The following is a 23404-nucleotide window of genomic DNA, read 5'->3' on the forward strand; positions in this document are numbered from 1 at the left end:
TTCGGACGTAATGCCAAAAAAAAACCCCACAAATCTTACAAAAAATAACTTGAGTACCAACAAGGAGAGCACATCTTGTTCAGCGGATTGCAAACAGCAATCCTTTTAAATGTTCAACACTGAACTTACAACGCGTCCTCCTGCTGTTTGCTTCCACCAACTCTATCTTGCAATGAAAACGAAATTGCACTTTATATCTAGTTTTTTTCTTAGACATTAGAATCCAGAGGTAAAAACCCTTCCCGAGAACTGTGCTCGACATGCACTTCCTGTTACCCTTTAGTACTGACAGCCCCGTGTAGAACAGCATATTCTAATTCACTGAGTGATAATTCAAAAACATATTCTCCTTCCATCTGTTACAAGGATGAATATAGTCTATAGTGCAGAATCGCTTTTAATTAGGCCAGAAAAAAAAGCAAGCAACAGTGTTAATTCTTATCCTGATTATAGGGTTATCAACTCATGTTAAGTTAAACTATATTTGTTCCCTAGAAACAAATTCCACAATCAGATCCAGTGAACTTCAATCCTGCGAGGTTTTGAACCGAATGGAGTCACCATTGCTATCACTTTTCTTCAGGTAGTCAAGTGAAATGGTGATGCGAAGACATCGCTCCTTGTTTTTAAAAAAAATCAAATTGGCAATTCAGATCATGTGCTAACCGACGACGAGATATTCCGCGCAGCGAGGAATGTGTTATCTGCACCTCTCGCTCCGTGCTTTCCAGCATGATCACAGGTAGTCCCCAAAATGGGGACAGACCGCCGGGCAGAAATATTACAATAATGATGTGGGCGGGAATAAGGACAATGGAATAAAATCAGCTCGGGAAAGCCGATGGGGGGGGGGGAGAGAACAAAGTTTATTCAGACGGAGAACGCGTGACACGGTCGCGGTCTCAGCCCCGGCTGACAGCTGGGGTGCGTGCGGGTCCCGAACTTACCTACTCCGGGGGTCGCCGACGCCGCCAGGATTCCGCGATCATTCCTGCCACATCGCCACGTCGAGGCACATCCTTCCAGGCACGCCGCCGCTGTTAACTTCGAAACAAGCTCCGGCCACAATGCAACCCCCACCGCCGCCTCCCGACCTTCTCCCACCGCCAGCCCTTCAACGGGATGGAATGCTGCCCATAACCATTCCAACCCAAACACCGTCCTACGGTCAAAAAGAACGCTTTGCCGCCTACAACTTTTCAAGAATATCGAATAAAACAATTAAGTCATACTTCTTTCTTGTCCCTCTCCTTGTCTCCCATCTAGCTCCTTCCTCTGCCTTCAGGAATCAAGCTGGTAATAATTATTAATCTGCTCTCGCTCATTCTGGGAGAATGACAGGAATGCAGGAAATGAACCTCCCCTTGGAAACCACAGCAACCGCGCACAGATCTCGCACTAACTTCACAGCTACTAAAACGCACAAAGAAAGTTGCATTTGAACTCCACGGCGGGTGGGTGGAGGGGGGGGGGGAGTCCGGGCCACTCACTTCAGGACGGGTCGCGACGGGAAGTCCCGCCCACGCCCGCTCCCATTGGGCCTCCGGCAGAGAAGGGAGCAGCTGATTCGGCGATTGCTCGTCAATCCTGTCGGTGGGCCAACAAAGATCGCTCTGTCGCCGCGCGCCACAAGGATACATTATCCGTGTAACAGGGCGCCGCTCGCCGGCTCCATTTACTGAACGGTAAATTTGCACTGCAAATTTCAATTTACTTTCATAGTCACTGAGTTAACTTGAGTTAATCTTTTCACATGTTCGGGCAGGACTGCAAACAGATAGATGACAGTGAACCATAACCACAATTTTTAAAACGAAGCCTTTAATAAACAAAAAGGTAACGTCCGGCTTTTGTTCCAGTCAGAGCTGTCCAGCATTGTGAAATTGGGATGGATCAGAATTGGGCCGGTTAAAATGCATTCACCAGTCAGTGCAGTAATACAATTGCACCGCGCGTTTAGTTCACTTGTATCAACACCAGGAGTCCAGAATGTAGTTTATGTTGCTATCTTCACATTATATTGGTCAGGAAAAGTGGAGTATTGTGCATTGTGCACGAATAGATAAAACAGTAGGGCTGCACTGAACTCGAAACGATCCCTATCACGGGAACCCGGCCAGAAGGTGGGATTTGGCCAGAACACCTAAGGTTCACCATTACATCCTAACCACTTCCTTAACTATTTTTGATGTTTTGGCTCAGTTGCTTTATTCACTCACCGCTCTTGTGGGGGGGGGGGGGGACTTTCAGCTGAAACTCCTAGAAGTTATCGTTTGCCACTTCGAACACGTCTCGTTATTTTACAAGCCAGCCCCGCAGAAGAGATCTAGGGGTGGGGATTGTTTCGTTTCTTTATCAACAGTTAGAAATGTGACCCAGCGCTCCAGGTGTGGACAGATCAGCGTATTAAACGGTTTCATCATGACTTAATCACGTAGCCAAAACAGTGAAACACAAACAAGAGTTTAACATTCTATTCGTCCTTCCTTTGTTCTCTCCTCGATGACTAGATATGCGGAGCAATGTCCAGGAAAACCCCTTGGTTCTCCCACTGTTAAGCAAAACAGCTATAATCAATTTTCACTTTCCATCTATTCAATTGCATATTTTCTTAGCGCATCAACTATTTCCAAGGCTTGAACAATGTTTTTTCCCCTGAAAACATTGAGGCGTTTGCATTGCGCTTTTTGTTGCTATTGTTTTACAAATCAGAGCACCATTTTTTAAAGAGACAGAGGACATCGGACTGCAATCATGTCCACGCCAGCTACCCAGCCTAATCCCACTTTCCAACACCACCTCCATAATCCTGCAGGATGTAGTCCTTCAAGACTCAGATGGTTGAGACACAAATAATAGTTTTTGGTACAACCCTTTTTCAGCCCTTCTCTAGTGGTCCCCACTGCTTCCCATTTCAAAATGAGCAGGTTCCAAAACCCCTACCTGAAGAAAGACATTCTGGACTCAATCTTTAAATGTCCCTGCTCTTTTCTTGACATTACAGCAGTGGGGCAGCGGAGACATCTGGACTAATGTTTCACAGTTTTGCATTGAAGATCAAAATCCAAAGAAAATATATTATTGAAGTGTGTATTTGCTGAATGCTGAGATTCATTTTCTTGCAGTAGAGCAAAGAATTACAATAGAATCACTGAAAGTCTACAGACAAAGACTGACAACCAATGTGAAAAGAAAGCAAGCTGTGCAATTACAAAAGAAAGAAACAAATAAATCCCAGCAGGGCAGGTGGGAATTTAAATACAGTAAGTAATCTGGATGCAAAAAGTTAGTATGCAGTAATGTGACCATATACACCAGTGAACAGTAGGAAAAAAATGCAAATCATTATGGTATATCAGAATAAGAAATCCATGAATCTTCTGTGGCCTCATTGAAGTGTTATCCCAGACTGGCGATTGCCTTCCAGACATTTACCGAGTGGTATTAAAAAGAGAAAATGCTGACAACACTCAACAAATTAGGAAGAATCTGTGAGAAAATAGGAATGTTAATATTTAACATCAAAGAACCCTCACTGGAAGTTGTGAAATTGAGGGCTTTGAGATATGCCCAGCAGATCTGGCTGTGGAGGGAGAATCTCTGAGCCAATTCCATAAATGGATGATCTGCTGAAGAAATGGCAAAGAAAGAGTTTAACCAGAAATGGTAGAACTTGATACTGAATTTTGAAGGCTGTTACTTTCCCTATCCGGCTCCCACCTTCATCTCTTTTCCTACGGCATCGATGACTATTGGTACAGCTTTTGGCATTTGTACACAAATCTATCATTGCTGCTGCTTTTTATTATGTTCACGTTGACTATTTCTGCCTTTTCCATTCTGGATCTCTACCTCCATTTCATGGAATACACCAGTGACAAAATATCCTTTACAAACATACAGATTTCCATAGATGTAAAGCAAATAATTCCTCCCAACCTGCATCTAGTAAGGGTTCCATTACATTTTCCCAGTTCCTCTGATGGTAAGATCTTCCTCAAATATCTCTGGGATAACTTTCTTCTTTTTGAATTGTGGGTTTCCCCATCAGCCCTTGACCACGTCTCCTCTATTTCGAGCATCTGTGTTCACACTTTCTCTTTCTGTAGAGACCAAGGATAGAGATTCTTTCTCCTCGCCCTTCACCCTACTATCATTCGGGTGGTTGCAATTCGTGCCAGCTACAACAGGAATCCACTGCCAGGCGCATCTTCCCCTCCTGTCCCTTCCTTTCATCTCTTCCTATCCTAATTGCCAGGACCCAAAAAGTTCCTCCGAGTAAAGCAGCAATTCAGATGTGCGTTTAGAGCTCGCACGGTTGGAGAAACCAAATACAAGCCTGACGACCATTTTGTGAAGCATTTACTTCCAGCGTGCAGAGAGGACTCAGAACTCCATTTCTCTCCCAATCTCAGCTATTCGTCTATGGCCATCCGCACTGTTTTAACTTGTCCAACATAATCTTGAGGGACCTAATCTCTTCTGTCTGGGCACATTGCAGCTTCCAAGGATTAATGGTGAGTTCGAATAAACCCTTTTCTCTTTTTGAATCAGAACGGCGTCTTCCTGGCGTAAGTCATTTGTGATATTGGATCAGATTTAATCTCTCCACTAATCCACCGTGACCTGCTGGGTGTGCCACATGCAGCACCCAGGAGAAGCTCCTTTCCATCTGGCACATGTTTCATGGTGCAAGGTAGGCCTTGATCTGAGGCAAATGAGGGGAAGTTACAGTAAGGCAAGGATTAAAATCAATTTACAGGCAATAACAGCCTGAGACAGCTGTAGTCAAGCGAAACCTTTGAAGTCAGATTGCAGGATGCTCCTCTGCTTTCTAAAGGCACGATAGGCTGGGGTGACTGTGCCAATGTGTACTCAAGCCAGACAAGTGAGGCCTCTGAAGTGAGACTGCTCTAGAAAGGACTTCCTAAAATATAGCATCCCTATACAGAACAGGGGCTGCTGGAGAGAGACGAGATAGAAATACGGAAGGATGCAAAACACACCTGACAACTAAGGGACAATTGCTTTATTACCTTCAAAATGTCATCAGTTGTCAGCATGAAATTTCAATTGACTTTAACACTTCTATTGGGAATGCTGATTCATCTTCCAACAAAGAAATTCAAACACATATAATTTACTAATATCAGTAACAGGCAAGCCAATTCTGTTTAAAAATAGCAGTTTTCTGTCCTGGCTTCAGAACGGTATGGGTGACAGGGGACCAGGCTGTTCTCCTTGTGCACCAGTAAAATAAAAAGAACGCTTGAGTCATAAGAGTGTGTGTCCTGGACCCGGTTATTTTAGTTATTTAATTTAATTTATTTTATTTTTGGTAATGGCACATGTATTGCAAAATTTTAAACATATTGGAACAGGCGGCTGATGGACATGTAAAATTAGCCCAGAGGTAGAATTCAGTACATGGAGCTTAGAACAGTGAGGCACACTACAGGCCCTTTGGCCCATGATAATGTGCTAATCTCTTAACCTACTTTGAGATCAATCTAACACTTCCCTCCCGCAAGGCCCTTCATCTTGCTTTCATCCACATGCCTTTAGCTAAGTACATTCTGCTAACCAAACAAACCCATGATATTTTCAATGCTGAAGTTTGGACTATAATCACCATGTAAAAACTGGGGCACATTCATGCTGTGTGGCTTTTCTTAAAGAGCTAACGATCTAGGAGTATTAGGTTTTTAGGGTAGAAGATGGGAAGAGACATTAAGAAGCACAGAAGGTAAATTTCAATTCGAAATCCAAAGGTTTGGACAGTGGAACCTCTGGCAGAGCTATTATCTGGCAATCTGTGTTCCATCCTGACCTGAGGTGCTCTCTGCGTGGATTAGCTCATTCTCTCTGTAATGGATCAGGCACATCGACCCCTAAATCCCTTCTCCCACACAAAAAAAATGAACAAAATAGATCAGGCACCTCAACCCCCAAATTCCCCTCCCCGAACAGAAAACCCAAGAAGACGGGTGAAAAAAACACAGAATACAAAAACCATAACACTGAGAAAAAGAGTCTATAACCTAAAGTCCAAATCCAAAACATTGAAAAGCATTGAACTTGCTGTAACACTTAGCCTTCCAATACTGTAACTCCAGCCCAGCAATCAATACCATCGTCCCCTCAAAACTAATCAATGAGCTCCAAGACCTGGGCCTCATTACCTCCTTGTGCAATTAGATCCTGGATTTCCTCACTTGCAAACCCCAGTCGGTTTGGTTTGGCTACAACATCTCCTCCACGATCTCCACCAGCACAGGTGCACCACAAGGCTGTGTGCTTAGACCCCTGCTCGACTCGCTTTACACCTATGACTGTGTGGCTAAGCACAAATCCAAAGCCATATTCAGGTTTGTTGACTACAACACTACCATAGTCTGAATCAGCATATAGGAGGGAGATTGAAAATCTGGCTGAGTGGTGCCATAATCACAATCTCTTACTCAATGACAGCAAGGCCAAGGAGCTAATTATTGACTGCAGGAGGAGGAAACCAGAGGTCCATGAGCCAGTCCTCATCGGAGGATCAGAGATGAAGAGGGGAAGCGACTTTAAATTGGTGTTTATTAATAACTAGTGTTATTATTTCAGAGGGTCTGTCCTGAGCCCAGCATGAAAGTGCAATTACAAACAAAACACGGCAGTGCCTCACATCCTTAGGAGTTCGCAAAGATTCGGCACGGCATCTAAAACTTTGGCAAACTTCTACAGATGTGTGGTGCAAAGTATATTGACTGGTTGCATCACAGCCTGGTATGGAAACAGCAATGCTCTTGAATGGAAAATCATACAAAACATAATGGATAAGGCCCAGTCCATCATGGCTAAAGCCCTCCCTCACCAATTATGTTATGGTTATTATTCTATTATGAATTTATTGAGTACGCTTGCAAGAAAATGAAACTCAGGATTGTACATTGTGGTATATATCTACTTTGACAATAAATTTACTTCAAACTTTGACACATACGGCTTTCAATTTCTCAGAGAGAGGCGGTATGTTTATGAAGGTTCCATTGTACTTCCACAGTGCCCTGCAGTATATGCCTTTGAAATGTCAAAAAGCCCAAAATTTCATTAAAACTTCTTCTAGTTATAACAGTTTACATTATACCCTACAATTTCAGAGTCAAGCAGGAACATGTGTTCAATAGTAGCTATCTGTTGCATTTATATTAGAGTTACTTCTAGCTGTGGGTCTCATCCTCCGCCAGCTGAGGATGTTGCGTTGCCAAACCGCACTGCTGCTGCCCCGCCCCGTATATAACCATTTCCATCCAGAAAGGTTGGAAGCACTGAGATTATTGGTAGTATAAATCCAGAGCATATGCGTTGAATAGATTAATGTCAACTGAGTTCCCTAATAAGTCCCCAAGCAGCAATACACTGAATTACACTATGAATATAGATTACCTGTTAAAAACATTCACCCATAAAAGCTAATTCTAGTTATCCCAAAGCATATGGAAATGATCATAGTGCTCCAGTCTTTTTGTTAATTCTATTTCATAGTGTATCGTGCTGTAATGGCTTCTCTATAATGTTTCACTGCTAAGGCTAATGAAATGGCTTCTCTGTAATGTTCACTGCTGAGGTAGGGGTTTCTCCGTAGCAGCAATGTTTGGGCAATAGCTGGAGATAACAGAACTGTGGATGCATGTTAGCCAATCAGGATTGTGTTGCCTGTCTTGTGAATCTGGAAGGAGATTTTTTGCGGGCTTTTGCCAGAGAGAGAGAGAAGACACGAATGGGGAGATTTGGTAGACCACCGGACGGGGTGGGCTTGGAGCAAGGGTCCGAAGGGTAGCGACGATCAGAGATTTATGGTGAACGATTGGCTTAACAGTGAGCTCCAACTTTGTGCACAGACCATTTAATAAGATCGGGCCCTTTTTTAAATTTTGTTTCTCTACTAGCCATATAGTCAAAGTAAGAGTTATAAAGCCTAATCGTTTAATCGCATATTGTGTACTGTTTGTTATTTCGGGGTACTGATTTGTAACAGGGGACACATCGTGCAGCATCCACCCAAACGAGATTTCTTAATTTTAGCCGGGCCAGGGGTTATCACCCCCTATATTAAGTCACAAGGCGAAGCAAGAGTTACAATTGTGGGGGCTTGTCCAGGATATATCCTTTTCAATCATGGTACCATCCAAAATCATAAGAACTGGGACCAGGAGTAGTCCATCTACCCCAATGAGACCTCTCCACCATTTAATAGATCATGGCTGATCTGGCTGTGGACTCAGCTTCACCTACTTTACCTTTTCCCCATTATCCTTGATTCCCCTGCCAGGCAAAAATTCTGTATGAGTCTTAAATACATTTAATGAGGCAGCCTCTATTGCTTCACTGGACCCAGAATTTGGAATCAATGCTCTCTAGGAAAAGCAGTTTCTCATCAGCTCTGTCTTAAATCTGGAGGCAATGCCCCCAAGCTTTAGTTTCATTTATCAGTGGGACTAATTGTTCTGACAAAACTCTAGTTGTTGATTTTTAATTGCCCTGACAACTAGATTCGATCCCTCTGGTGATCTGATACAACTTAGTGACTTGTTAGTTCATTTGAGATGGTGGATAAGGGTGATGTATATTGATATGATGATCAAGTTGGAACAGGCATGGACAGAAACATTTCTCTATGGAAATAAGATTGATGAGATAGCTGGGTTTTCAATGGCATTGCAACAGCATTATCGTTTTTATTGATGTCAGCTTATTTCCAGCTTTAAAAATATATATGCCCAAATACCAAAACTTTCCCACTGTGTTACAAATTATGAACTAAGTTGCATAACCACAATATAAAGAGTAGGCCACCAGACATCTCAGGCCTGCTCCTCTGTTCAATACAATCTGGGTTTGATCTCAACTTTTCTTCTGTGCAGATTCCCCATGACGCTCAATTCCTTGACAATAAATATATCTAATGATGCAGCTTCCATCAGAGATTCACTACTCACTGAGAGAAGAAATTTCCATACACCCCATAATTTGTAGTTATGCCCCTTTGCTCATTGCTCCCTCACTAGTGAAAATATCTCAGCACCTTTCCTATCAAGGCCTCATCTGAGGTCATCCATCATCTTCTAAACTTCAAGGAATACAAATCCAAACTCTCTGTCTTTTCTTAACAGAATTACCTTCCCATTGCAGGAATTACCCTGGAAATTCTCCAGTGTCTATTGAGGGTTCATGCTTTGACTTTCCTTCAGAAACAGGGAGAGCTGAAAACCACCACATTTTAAGTTGCTGTAAAAGGGAAGGACTGGAGAGGACAAAGCAAATATTGGACATAAGGTAGAAACCAATGGCGCAGATGGTATTGATGGCAGCTGAGAGAGGGTGGAGAAACCTTGTCAACTGCAGCTGATCTGACTGGAAGCAGTGTCAGCAGAAGGAGGTGAATGAAGACTGACAGGAGAGAAGTGAAGCTGTAATATTGAACCTGTGAGATACCAAACATCAGAAATCTGAAATAAAAGAGAATGCTGGAAACACATAGCAAGTGAGACAGCACCTGTGAGGTGAAAAAACTGAGTTAACATCGCAGTTTCATGCCCTTTCACGTGTGTGTAAATTCTATTAAATCCTCTTGATTCACAACTCATATAAATAGCATCAAAATTCATGTGTTAGAATCATACTGAAGTTAACAGAAAGGCATTAATATACTGTAAATCTCTACACCAATTCAACTTCTAAAAATAACATTCAAAGAATTCCAAGCCTTATAGTTAAAATGAATAAGTGCCTTTGTTTTGAAACAGGCTGATTGGGACCAAGGGATATGCTGCACTGCAGACTTGCATTAAAAGATCTGTATCTTTCATAACCTTAGGCTATCTAGAATCAGGTCAGTATGTGGAATTGGCAAAATATAAAGTCTTCCATCCATTGTGACTGTGAAATAACAATTAAAGTAATAAACCTAAAGTATAAATAGGAGAAAATTCTAATTTTAATTTTTCCAAAGGTCAATCAGATCTTCAGAGAAAATCTTTCATGATGTATTTATATTAATATGGAGATTTTACTAAACCGATGCTAATGGCAAACAGCATAAATTAAAACATTGTGTATACCAAACTTCCAGCAGTAAATTTATGTCCAACTTTGATGGAAATCCAATTAGAATACATTGCAATAAGTGCAACATCTAATCAGAAGAGGTGTAGTAAATGGTTTCAAGCAGATGGAGATCTCTCCACATGCACTTTTATGGTCAATAATCTATACTTGTTTTGTACAAAGTCTTCAGCTGATAATAAATGAATAGCTGAATATGTAAGCTTACATTAGATATGTCACACTGAAATTTAGTGGTAAGAAGCAACTGTAAAAATTAATAATCTGTCTCTCTCAAGCTGCAGTACTTTTGTTTGTATAAGTGTATATATAAATTACCAATACACGAGCACAGCCATTAACCAAGTCAATCAAGATAATCTATAACACTATGTACAAGTCTCTTCACATAATGCCCTATCTAAACTGCAGAATGAACAACAAAAAACCGAGTGAATTGGGACCAAGACAGACACAATTCAAGATCATTTGTGCATTGTGCAAAAATATAAATGTACACATTTCTGGCATTGGAAGAGCATAAACATAAATTAATTGAAAAGCTTGTTAAACCTTTTCTTTACAAGTGTAAACCTGTTCTTGATGGTGAATGAAAATCCAAAAGCAAAACTGCGGCTGCAGAAACAAAAATGGAAAATGCTTGATTCCTCCGATGAAGGGCCACGACTCTGAAACTTCAACTGTTTCTCTTTCCACAGATGCTGCTTAAACTGCAGAACAACTCCTGCATTTTCTGCCCCTGTGGTTGCTCACGGGGGCATTGCCATGAGTATGCTGAGAACCAGTTACTGTCTTTGCTTATCTGTCGGCCATCATTCTTCATCAAAGACCAAAGAGTAAGCAGGAAGGCTCAGTACCCTAATGGCCTGGTGGGTGGAGAGTGGGTAAAGAGTACTGGTTTTCTCCTACCTGTAGCAGACTAAGGGAGCAAAGCCCCTCGATTCTCTCTGATCTAGTAACACAATGTGGTCTACTTAGGAATTAGGTGCCTCTCACATTGGAGGCACTGAAATCTCTGCTGATTCTCCATTTGTTTCCTGTTACTAATCATTACTGATCCTTGATCAGGGCCTACAACAATAATAATGCCATTCACTTTCTACTGTGCCACCACTTTCTCTTTCCTTAAAGAGAGATTGTACTTTTGAGAGTAAAAGGAAGGGAGACAGTATGTATTTGACAAATTTGATATCCCCCTAGCAACAAATACTAAGAATTTTGAAAATGGAATTTAACTTTTAGGGCTATCGTTGATAATTTTCAGTGGTAAGACTGTAAGACATAGGAACAGAATTAGGCCATTTGGCCCTTCAAGTATGCTCTGTCATTTCATCATGTCTGATCCATATCCCTCTCAACCCCATTCTTCTACCTTCCCCCCCATAACCTTTTATACCGTGACTAATCAAGAACCTATCAACTTCGGCCTTAAGTACACCCAATGACCTGGCCTCCACAGCCACCTGAGGCAGCAAATTCCACAGATTCACCACTCTCCGGCTGAAGAAATTCCTCCTCATCTCTGTTCCAAAAAAATGCCCCTCTATTCTGAAGCTGTGCCCTCTTGTCCTAGACCTCCCCACCATAAGAAACATCCTCTCCACATCCACTCTATCAAGAACTTTCAACATTTGATAGGTTTCAATAAGATCCTCCCTCATTTTTCTAAATTTCAGTGAGTAAATGCCCAGAGCCATCAATCGTTCCTCATATGACAAGCCTTTCATTCCCAGAATCATTCTCGTGAACATCCTCTAAGTACTCTCCAATGTCAGCACATCCTTCTTAGATACGGGGCCCAAAACCGCTCACAATACTCCAAGCGAGGCCTCACCAGTGCCAAATAAAGCCTTTGAATTACATCCCTGCTTTTATATTCTAGTCCTTTCGAAATGAGTGCTAACATGGCATTTGCCTTCCTCACCACTGACTCAACCTACAAATTAACTTTTAGGGAATCCTGCATGAGGACTCCCACATCCCTTTGCACCTTTGATTTCTGAATTTTCTCCCCATTTATGATTTTATTTCTTCTACTGAAGTGTGTGACCATACACTTCCTGCCACTTCTTTGCCTGTTCTCCTAATCTAACTTCACCGCAGTCTCTCTGCTTCCTCAACCCTACCTGCCCCTCAACACCACCTATCTTCGTATAATCTGCAAACTTGGCCACAAAGCCATATATTCTGATACCAAATCATTGACATACAACATAAAAAGAAGACCTAACACTGACCCCTGCAGATCACCACTAATCACTAGCAGCCAATCAGAAAAGGCTCCCTTTATGCCCACTCTTTGCCTCCTGCCAATCAACCAATGCTCCAACCATACTGGTATCCTTCCTATAATACCATAAGCTCACGCCTTGTTAAGCAGCCTGATGTGTGGCACCTTGTCAAAGATCTCCTGAAAATCTAAGTATGCAACAGTGATTCTCCTTTGTCTATCCTGCTTATTATTTGCTCAAAGAATTTTGACAGATTCGTCTGGCAAGTTTTTCCCTCGAAGAAACTGTGCTGACTTTGGACTATTTTATCATGTGCCTCCAAATACCCCAAAACCACATCCGTAACAATCAACTCCAACATCTTCCCAACCACTGAGCTTAGGCCAACCGGCCTATAATTTCCTTTTTTCTGTTTCCCTTTTTCCTTGCAGACTGGAGTGACATTTGCAACTTTTCAGTCCTCGAGAACCATGCCAGAATCTAGTGAATCTTGAAAGGTCATTACTAATGCCTCCCCATTCTCTTCAGCCACCTCTTTCAGAACCCCGGGGTGTACGCCATCTGGCCCAGGTGACTTATCTAACTTTAGACCTTCCAGTTTCCCAAGCACCTTCTCCCTAGTAATACTCACTTTTAGCCCCTGACACTCTCAAACCTCCGTTATTCTGCTAGTATCTTCCACAGTGGAGTGATACCTATTCAGTTCATCCGCCATTTCCCTGTTCCCCATTACTACCTCTACAGTGTCCTTTTTCAGCGGTCTGATATCTACTTTTGCCTCTTTTTTACTTTTTATATATCTGAAAAAGCTTTTGGTATCCTCGTTGATATGAATGACTAGCTTACCTTCATATTTCACCTGTTTCCCCCCTTATGGCTTTTTTAGTTGCCTTCTGCTGGGTTTTTAAACGTTTCCCAATCCTTTCACTTCCCACTAATCTTGCCGTAGTATATGCCCTCCTTTTTTTTTGTGTTGGCTTTGACAAAGCGTTGGTAATGTTATTTTATTGGTAATGATGCTGAGCATCTGAGGTTTATTACTGAGCCTGACCCTTTCCTCAAAAAAATAATTTATCATATTAATTAGGATGAAAGCACTTGCCCCAGTGGCAAGCTGTTGAAATCCTAAGGGGTTATTTCAACTCTGCACCTTTAAAAGTTTTTTTGAGCATTACAAGTGTAACTCTCACTTTGGCTTGTGGCTTAATAAAGGGGGTGATAGTGGCTTATGTGAGTGCAAAATGCAAAAGGGTTGCAAATCCTGTGGGATGATATGGGAGCCAGGCAGGCTCAGAATATGCTCATTCAAGATGACCTGGTACCATTATTAAAGAAAAGAGCAATGTGTGACAAAGCAATGATGGTCAATGAGAGATCAATGGTTGTAGGTGATCACAGGGGTCTCTTTCACCAAAGGTGCAGTTGTGGAAGTTTGGGACCGATGCACTGATATTATTGCAGATGGAATTTGATGAGAGCCCACCTGAAATGTTATGCACCTAAGAGAAGAAAAGAAAATTAGGTCACTTTGAGTTGAGGGCTATTTAGAAATTGCATAAAAGTGAATTCCCAGGCTGATATTCCCAGAGCTGGGTTTGCAGAACAATGTGCTCATGAAGAATGCACCTTTTGGGACAAGATTTAAAAATATTGTCTGTTAGTGACTGTCTTGGATGTTTCCTTTGCAATCACCAGACCCTGTTGGACATTGATTGCCACAATCCTGTTTTCCTTGTTTGGTGGAAGACGGGAGGTGAGGCAACAGTGTTTCCTCTGTTGTAGTGAACAGTAGGCCTTAAGCCAGGCTTGACTGCTGCAGCAGTTCAGGTGAGGAGGAGTCACTGGAGGCAGGGTAGCGTGGATTCCCTGCTCAGTTTGGGGTAGCCTGGCCCGTTGGTGCTGCCCTCCAGTGTTGGATTGGTAGAATTACAAGCTAGACTGCCAGGAACCAACAATTTGCAGGGCTTGTCACTCAGGGTCTTGGACTAAAAATGTGTTTTTCTTGCATGTCTATATATTCTCTCTCTCTCTCCATGTTTTTGCACCTTGGCCCCAGACGAGTGCTGATTGGTTCAGCTGTATTCATATATGGGTTGAATGGCAATTAAACTTGATTTTATTTTATGAATATATATATTAAATAACCTATTTATTTAACCTCGCTTTTAACTACCATCTTTTTGTTTTTTATTCCATGTTTACTTTTTTATTTTTTCTTTCATTTTCAAGTTTGTATGTTAATGTTGTATGCTCATGTTTATCCTGTTGTAAATTACTTTGAACTACAATGCCTGCATGAAAAGTGTCCTATAAATAACGTTATTATTACTAATATTAGAAGTGTTTTTTTGAAAGCCATGACTCTGCAATTTTGACTCGTTTGGCTGTTGGCTAGCAACACTTGCATATGCTGAATTTATAAATAGGAAGCACAATAGCTTCCTCTTATTTTTACTCGAAGGAGAAATCGATGTTCATGCCATCAGGCTGAAGAGTACCCAGATGGAATGTGAGGTAGTGTTCCTCTACCCTGAGGGTGGCCTCATAATGGCACAAGAGGAGGCCATGGAAAGACATGTTGGAATGGGAATGGGAATTAAAATATTTGACGACCATGAAATGCCGTTTCTGGCGGAGGGAGCGGAGCGACAAAGCAGTCCCTCAATTTGTGACAGGTCTCATCAATGTAGAAGGGGCCACATCAGGAGCACTGGACACAATAGAGGACCCCAGCAGATTCGCAGGTGAGAAATTGCCTCACCTGGAAGGGCTGTTTGGAGCCCTGAATGGAGGGGAGGGAGGAGGTGAAGGGGCAAATGTAGCACGTTGGCTGCTTGCAGGGTTAAATGCCCTGAGGGAGATTAATGGGGAGGGATGTATAGACAAGGGAATCACAGAGGGAGTGATCCCAATGAAAAGTGGGGCACGGAATGGGGAGGTAAAGATATGTTTGGTGGTAGGATCCCTTTGGAGACAGTGGAGGTTGTGGAAAATGACATGTTGGATGCGGAGGCTCATGGAGAGGGAGGTAAGGACCAATCTACAGAATACATTATAAGGTAAACCAGATGTCAACTGTGGCAGGAGATAGCTTACTTTGGGAAGACTTAGTTTCTTTGGTTAGTGATTTGACATTCTCAATGCTCATGTGACCTTATCACAGAGGAAGAGTCCATAATCTGTTTGAAGAGGATGAGGCCACTGGTTCAGTTTCAGGGCTCTCGCCAGGATCCTCAGGTAAGGGGAAGGTGAGAATTTTCAGGAGATACTGTAATGAGATTACTTTAAGTCAAGTTATCAATGGCAAGGTAAGAAAACCTAGGATGACAAGGGAGGTGATGAATTCAGTCAAGGAGAAAAAAGATAGCTATGTAAAGCTTAGGAAACTAAAATTTAACAGAGCCCTTGAGGAATATAAAGAAGACAGAAAAGAACTCAAGAAGGGAATTAGGAAAGCCAGGGGAGTCCATGAAAATTTCTTGGCAAGGAGGATTACAGAGAATCTCAAACATTCTCTACATATGTCAAGAACAAGAGGTTAACTAGGGAGAGTGTAGGACAACTCAAGGATAAAGGCGGGAAAATTTGCTTGGATGCTCAGGATGTGGGTGAGGTCCTCAATGAGTACTTTACCTCAGAATTTACCAAGGAGAAGGATGTGGAGGATAGGGAGATTAGTACTGATCATAATGACATGCTAAGACATTTTGATGTAAAGTTGGAGGTCATGTTGGGTCTCTTATTGAGGTAGATGTCCTCAGGGCCTGATGGACTATACCCCAGGTTATTGAAAGAGGCAAGAGAAGAGATTGCTGGGGCCTTGATCAATATCTTTGTGTCCTTTCTAGCCAGAGGCAGGATCCCAGAGGACTGTTGAGTAGCTATTTGTTCCATTATTCAAGGAGGCAACCAGGGAAAATCTTGGAAACTATAGATGTGTGAGTCTCATGTCAGTGGTAGGGAAGTTACTGGAGAGAATTCTTAGGGATAGGATTTACGAGCATTTGGAAAACTGTGGTTTAATTAGGGAGAGCCAACATGGCTTTGTACCAGGCAAGTCATGTCTTACTAACTTGACTGAGCTTTTTTGATGAGGTGATGAGGGTGTTTGATGAGCTGTGGATGTTTTTTACATGGATTTTAGTAATAAAGATCCCTCATGGGAAGCACATCCAGAAGTTTAAGATGTATGGGATCCATGGTGAATTGGCCATTTGGATTCAGAATTGACTTGCTCGTAGAAGAGAGAAGGTAGTGGTTGAAAGGATTTATTCTAGCTGGAGGTCTGTCGTTAGTGGTATTCCGCAGGCTTCTATACTATGCCGTCTGCTGTTTGTCATGTATATAAATGACCTGTATGAAAATATATACGGGTGAGTTAGTAAATTTGCAGATGTTACAAAGATTGGTAGTGTTGTGGAGACCGTAGAAGACTGGCAAAAAATTACAAAGGGATATGAAGATCAGTTGTAAAAACGGGCTGAGAAATGGTAGACAAAATTTAACCCGATCAAATATTAAGTATTGCACCTTGGTAGGCCAAACATAAAGAGACAGTACACTGTTAAGGGCAAGACCCTTAAGGTGTTCCGCCATAGTAGCAAGCACAGGTAGTTAACATTTGTAACATATGTTGTCTTTAGTGCTAATGAGCAGAGGGATCTTGGAGTCCAAGTTCAAAGCTCCTTGAAAGTGGTTCCACAGTTTGATTGGGTAGTTAAGAAGGCACGTGGCATGCTCGTCTTTAATAGTCAAACATTGAGTTCAAAAGTCATGAAGTTATGTTGCAGCTGAATTAAACCCTGGTTAGGCAGCTTCTGGAGTACTGCATTCAGTTCTAGCCACCCAGTTATAGGGAAAATGTTGATGCTTTGGAGAAGGTGCAGAAGATGTGCACCAGGATGTTGCACAGATTAGAGGACATGCTATAATGAGAGATTGGACAAACTTGGGTTGTTTTCTCTGGAGCGGCAGAAAGCGTACATTTAAGACAAGGGGAGGTAATTACAAAGGAGATGTAAAGGGCAAGTTTTTTTACATAGAGTAGTGTGTGCTTGGTGGTGACTAGATTGCAACAACCCACTCATCATTGTGAAGGCAATATATAGTAGTTACATACGGTATGTTATAAACCTGTGCTTGGTACTATGGCTGATCAATCAGAAAGGAGTTGTTTTACAAGCTGTTTAGGACTATGTATTGATGACTAATTTCACATTTGTACTACAATTGTTATATGAAAAGGTGAACTGGAATGTACATTGTAGAGATATTTTATTTATGGGACAGAGTTTGTAGGGAAGAGGAGGGGAGAAGAGAATAAACCAACGTTGGTAAAATCCAAGAACTGTATATATATATATGGCTCTGTAAAATTATTAGCTAACTGCCTAATTTTCATAGGGTTTGTTAATTTAAAGAAAAGCGGCATGGCATATATAAGTGGAGTGTACATGAAAGAACTGAGAACACCATGTTCTATGAGTTACTTCTTCTTTAGAAGAATGCATTGAAACCTAGCAAATGTTGAAAGGACTAGATAAGATGAATGTGTGGTAAGAGGATGTTTCCTCTGGTGGGGTATCCAGAACTAGAGGGCACAGACTCAACATTAAGGGGCGACCTTTTAGAACAGAAGTAAGGAGATTTTTTTTTAGCCGAAGAGTGGTGAATCTATGGAATGCTCTGCCGCAGACTGCAGAGGAGGCCAAGTCCGCGGGTACATTCAAAGTGGAAGTTGATAGATTTCTGATTGGTCGGGCATCAAAGGATATGGCGAGAAGGCAGGTGTGTGGGATCAGCCATGATGAAATGGTGGAGCAGACTCGATGGGCTGAAAGGACTAATTCTGCTCCTATGTCTTATGGTGATCACTACTGGAGATAGGGATATAACTAATGCCAAAGCAAACCAAATCAGATATTTCTATGTATAGCAACAAGAAGAGCTTACATTATAACATTATAAAACTTGCTACATGACAATTCAGTAACCTCCACTTCTGTTCCCAATTTTATAGATATTGCACCAATTTCTAATACCAACCATCATCCAACATCTTATAATCTTAACCATCAATTCTTTCGTATTTTAAAATACCTGAAATATGCAGGATATAGAAATAAACTATTTTGGATTTCAGCATTTACTGAAAATTATTGGAGCACATTGCTCCTGGTAAAAGAAGAATCAAACTTGTAAACACAGCTGCTGATTTAATTTTTGAACAAGCGTCATCATAGCAGGCTTTACCAGGAAGTACCATTCTCGATTTATAACTAGCTACCTGAGAGTAAACTTTACATATCAACTGAGAGAGGAACAGTCCTTCCAACATTTTCTACCTTTTAATGAGGTGATGGGACTTTTCATCTTCATGACAATCACTATTGTAGATTCAATGTTGGCTTTTGGCATATAGTTATATCCCCATTGCTTATTTCCATGTATAAGGAGCTTACAGACCCCACAATTTGATTCCATGATATTATGGAACTTGTTACATGATAGTTCTGCAAATTCCATTGGAATTATCATGTAACAGGTTCTATAATATTGCACTCGTTTCTAATACTAACCATCATCCAATATTTTTTAAAATTTAACCAGCAATTCCTTTTAAACTTTTGTTTATCAAATATCTGTGGTGTCTCCACTATACTCTGAGGAAGAAATTTCCAAGACTCAGAAGCAAATGAGGAAGAATATTTTCTCTCATCACGGTTTTAAATGGCCAGCAATTGTAAAGAGACAGTTCACTGTTGATAGCATGATCCTTAACAGTGTTAAGAAGCAAAGGGATCTTGGGGTCTAAGTTCATAGCTCACTGAAAGTGGCCACACAGGTTGATAGGGCGATGAAGAAGGCAAATGGCAAGCTTGCCTTTGGAAGTTGAGGCATTGACTTCAAAAGTCAGGAAGTTTTGTTGCAGCTTTATAAATATCTAGTTAGGCTGCATCTGGAATATTGCATACTGTTCTGGCTGCCCCATTACAGGAAGGATGTTGGGGCTTTGGAGAAGGTGCAGAGAAGGCTCACCAGGATGCTGCCTGGATTAGAGGGCATGTACTTGTGGTGAACTACATATACCTGTCTGGACACGGCCCCCCCGCTGACTGCTCCTGTGGCTCCTCCCACGGACCCCGGTATAAAGGCGATTGAAGCCTGAGCCCTGCCCTCAGTCTCCAGGATGTAGTGTGGTGGTCAATTGCTGCTTGTTCTTTCTTCCAGCCAATAAAAGCCTATATCTCGCCTCACGTCTCAGAGAGTTATTGATGGTGCATCAATACTATACTGAGAGGCATATATAAAGTAGACAGACAGACAGACAGTATCTTTTCCTTAGGGGTGAAATGTCTAAAACAGGAGGGCATGCATTTAAGGCAAGAGGCGATCATTTCAAAAGAGATGTGAGGGATAAGTTTTTACATTGAGAGCGGCTGTTACCTGGAATTGCTGCCATAAGTATTAACATTGTTAGCACTCTTAATTACTTGCAATACTTGTAGAAAATTCTTCTGTGAATCATGCACTAGACAACCATATTCTGCTGCATCTCAGAACTCTGCAAACTTTAAGCACCAAGATAATGTGCTTTATTGAGCTCTCCTGCCAAGATGGACAAATTCATATTTTCTGACATCATATCCCTTTTGCCAGATGCTTGCTCACTCACTATACACTCACGTCCGCTTCAGAAATTATTTATATTCCAATATTTACTTTGCCAGAACATTTAGCAATACCTTAAGCAACTTCATCTGCCATTTTTTTTATAGACTGTGAAAACTCAAGACTCCAGCAGCAAACCTCGTTGACACTACTCATTGCATCTTGCCAAATGTAGAGGTTTATTTCTGCCTTCTCAGTTTCCTGTTATTGAACCAATCTTCAATCCACACTGGTATGTTGCCTCCTAACCCTGGAATGTGCCTGGTTGCTTTGATTTTTTTTCTAAATGTAGTGCTACAATGTTGTTAATAATAGCTTCTAATATTCTCTCCAAGTCATATATTAAGCTGACTGGCTTTAAGTTTCCAGTCTCACTCCTCTTTTTTGTAATGAAGGAGCTACATTTGCTGTTTTCACATTAAATAGCATTCCTAAATCCTGGGATTTCAGAAAATTAAAGCCATTGGATTAACTGTCACAGTAGCCAGTTCTTTTCAGACTGTAGGATGAAGACCTCTGGGAGAAGAAATGTATCAGCTCACAGTCCCAACAATATGCTCAGAACCATTGGTCTGGTGATTCCAATTTTTCTCCAAGCTTCTCCCTTCGTCCTTCCACACCCCAATCAACAGCTATTTCTAGGATGTAAATGCTATTCCTTAGAGTGAAGGCTGTCACAAAATATCTGTTGTTCATCTACTACTGTCTTGTCTTATATTAATTCTCTAGACTCACTTTCGATAGGACCAACACTTGCTTTGTTGATACTTTTTAAAAAACCAATAAAAATTTTCACTTTCCAGTTTTATATTTCAGAGTAGCTGTTTCTCTTCACATTTTAGCTCTAATGCCATAGCTAACTTTGCCAACAACACCGTCCTTGGCTGAATCAAGGGTGGTGATGAATCCACGTATAGGAGGGAGACTGAAAATCTGGCTGAGTGGTGCCACAGCAACAGCCTGTTCCTCAACATCAGCAAGACCAAGGAGCTGATTATTGACTTCAGAGGAAGGAAACCAATGAGCCAGTCCTCATCAGCGGAGGGTCAGCGACTTTAAATCATTACGGAGGAACTGTCCTGGGCCTAGCACATAAGTGCCATTATGAAGAAAGCAAGGCAGCACTTCTACTTCCTTAGGAGTTTGTGAAGATTTGTCATGATAACTAAAGCTTTGACAAACTTCTTTAGATGAATAGTGGAGAGTATATTGACTGGTTGCATCACAGCCTGGTATGGAAGCACCAATACCCTTGAATGCAAAATCCTAGAAAAAGAAGTGGATACAGCCCAGTTTATCATGGGTAAAGTCCTCGCCATCATTGTACACACCTTTACTGGGCGCTGTCGCAGGAAAGCAGCATCCATCATCTGTGTCCCCCAACACCCAGGACATGCTCTCTTCTCACTGCTGCCATCAGGAAGGTGGTACAGGAGCCTTAGGGCTCACACCACCAGGTTCAGGAACTGTTATTACTCCTCAACCATCAGACTTTTGAACCAGAAGGGATAACTTCACTTGCCCCATTACTGAACAGTTCCCACAACCTATGGACTCACATTCAAAGACTCTTCATCTGTTCAATATTATTACTGAGTTATTTATCTTTTTTTTACTTTTGTATTTGCACAGTTTGTTATCTTTTGCTCACTGGTTGTTTGTCCTCCCTGTTGGCTTCGGTCTTTTATTGATTCTGTTATGGTTCTTGGATTTGTTGAGTATGCTTGCAAGAAAATAAATCTCAGGGTTTTATTTGGTGGCATACATGTACTTTGTAGATTTGTTAATGAATTTCATGACATACGCCAGTGATATTAAATCTGATTCTGATAATAAGTTTACTTTGAATTTAGTCAGCTGTCGCAGTTTTTACTAACCATTTTCTCTACTGCTTTGAGTTGCATCCCATCTTTGTGGAATTATATATTTTTTATTTCAATAGGAGGAATGTTGATCATGGGACCACAGGCAAATTGAGCTTGGCTTTTTGTTTAGTGATAAAACTGTGTCTCAAAAATATAGGCTAGAGTTTGTAATAATGTTGCTCATGGTTCAAAAGCTGTGGTGTGAGTGATATCTGAAGTGTGACAGGAAGGTTGTGTTTGGACTACTGGACTGATATATTGTCCATGATGCATGGTGAAGGAATAAGGAAAGCTTCATTCTTTGAGTTTATTCTTGTGCGCTGTGGGCAAAAATAGATGTGTTGAACACAATCTTTCAAAACACATTTCAGCTGTGAAAACATTACTATCCTACAGGGATGAAATACTAATATCCTACAGGGGGAGAAATCTGCCATCCTCACCAGTCTGTCAGAGTCATACAGCAGACCCTTCAGCCCATCAATTTCAAGATAACTATCAAGCATCTATTACACTTATCTATACTGATCATTTTTTTCCTCACATTCCCATCAACTTCAGCTAATTTTCTTGTCACTCACTGTGGAAACGGCAAATTCTGATAAACAAATCCAAAATAAGCCTAACATTGTTGAAATAACAGTAATATAATTAATGTTAAAGTTATTAATATCCCTTTTACAGGGCTTGACATGACAAGACAAAAGCACAATCTAAACCCCAACTATTTAAAGATTAAGATCAGCTTTACTTGTCACATGAACACCAAAACACACAGTTATTTGCATCAACGACCACTCAAGAAAGTACTGGGGGCAGCCTGCAGGTGTCATCACACTTCTGGAGCCAACATAGCATGCCCACAACTAATTCTTTTGTCCTTAAAACATGGGGCAAAACTGGAGACCCCAGGGGAAACCTGGGAAGAACGTACAGACTCCCTGTGGGCAGCAGCAGGAATTGAACCTGGATTGTTGATCACTGGCGCTGTGAAGAGATGAACTAACTGCTCTTCTAATGCGCTGATAGTTATTGACTTGTGTGTGGCAATAAAGCACAAAACAGTAAAGTCTCAAAGTTCTATCATTAGCACCTCATTGGAACTTGATTTTTGTTAAAAACTATGTCCAAATAGGGAATCTACAGATGCTTGCTGTATCCTCACACAAGAAAGCTGGAAGCAATTCTAAAACTCAAACTTTAAATGCGGCTTTAAAAACCTAATGGACACAGCTATAATGCCATCAGTCTTTATATTGCTGACGATATGAATCAGAGAAAATTGGACAGATTATGAAAGTGAACGGAGAAATTTAAATTTAACCAGATCCGTTTACTCAATTACTCCAGTTCACATACTGAGTCAAAACAACCAAAGCCAATACCAGCTGCATAAATCAGCTTTTGATCACCTTCATTCTGCTAGAGGAAGTTCAATTAATTTTACTACAGCTGACCTATACAACACCAGAAGCACTATGTTAGGTCTGGGCAGCTGAGTACAAGATGTCTGCTCAAATATTAAAA

At 41.3% G+C, this 23404-nt stretch overlaps 1 protein-coding gene and 1 long non-coding RNA gene across 4 annotated transcripts in view; one reads left to right on the forward strand and one right to left on the reverse strand.

The window, feature by feature from the left end:
* The window catches only part of amot (angiomotin), a 73398-nt gene extending 71967 nt beyond the window's left edge, over positions 1-1431 (reverse strand). For 2 of the 3 annotated variants that reach the window (XM_059976893.1, XM_059976894.1), the window contains exon 1: positions 1233-1431. The gene's annotated coding sequence lies outside the window, so the exon portion shown is untranslated. Of the gene's footprint in view, positions 1-947; positions 1212-1232 lie in introns of those variants that run through there. The other variant, XM_059976891.1, reaches the window with a different exon arrangement.
* Positions 1432-1506: 75 nt separating this feature from the next.
* On the forward strand, positions 1507-21796 carry LOC132398010 (uncharacterized). Its single transcript, XR_009513504.1, has 3 exons — positions 1507-1685; positions 20120-20244; positions 20855-21796. It is a non-coding gene; the product is annotated as an uncharacterized LOC132398010 (long non-coding RNA).
* The last annotated feature ends 1608 nt before the right edge of the window (positions 21797-23404 follow it).

The sequence above is a fragment of the Hypanus sabinus genome, chromosome 8 (genome assembly GCF_030144855.1).
Source record: "Hypanus sabinus isolate sHypSab1 chromosome 8, sHypSab1.hap1, whole genome shotgun sequence".
Taxonomy (NCBI): domain Eukaryota; kingdom Metazoa; phylum Chordata; class Chondrichthyes; order Myliobatiformes; family Dasyatidae; genus Hypanus; species Hypanus sabinus.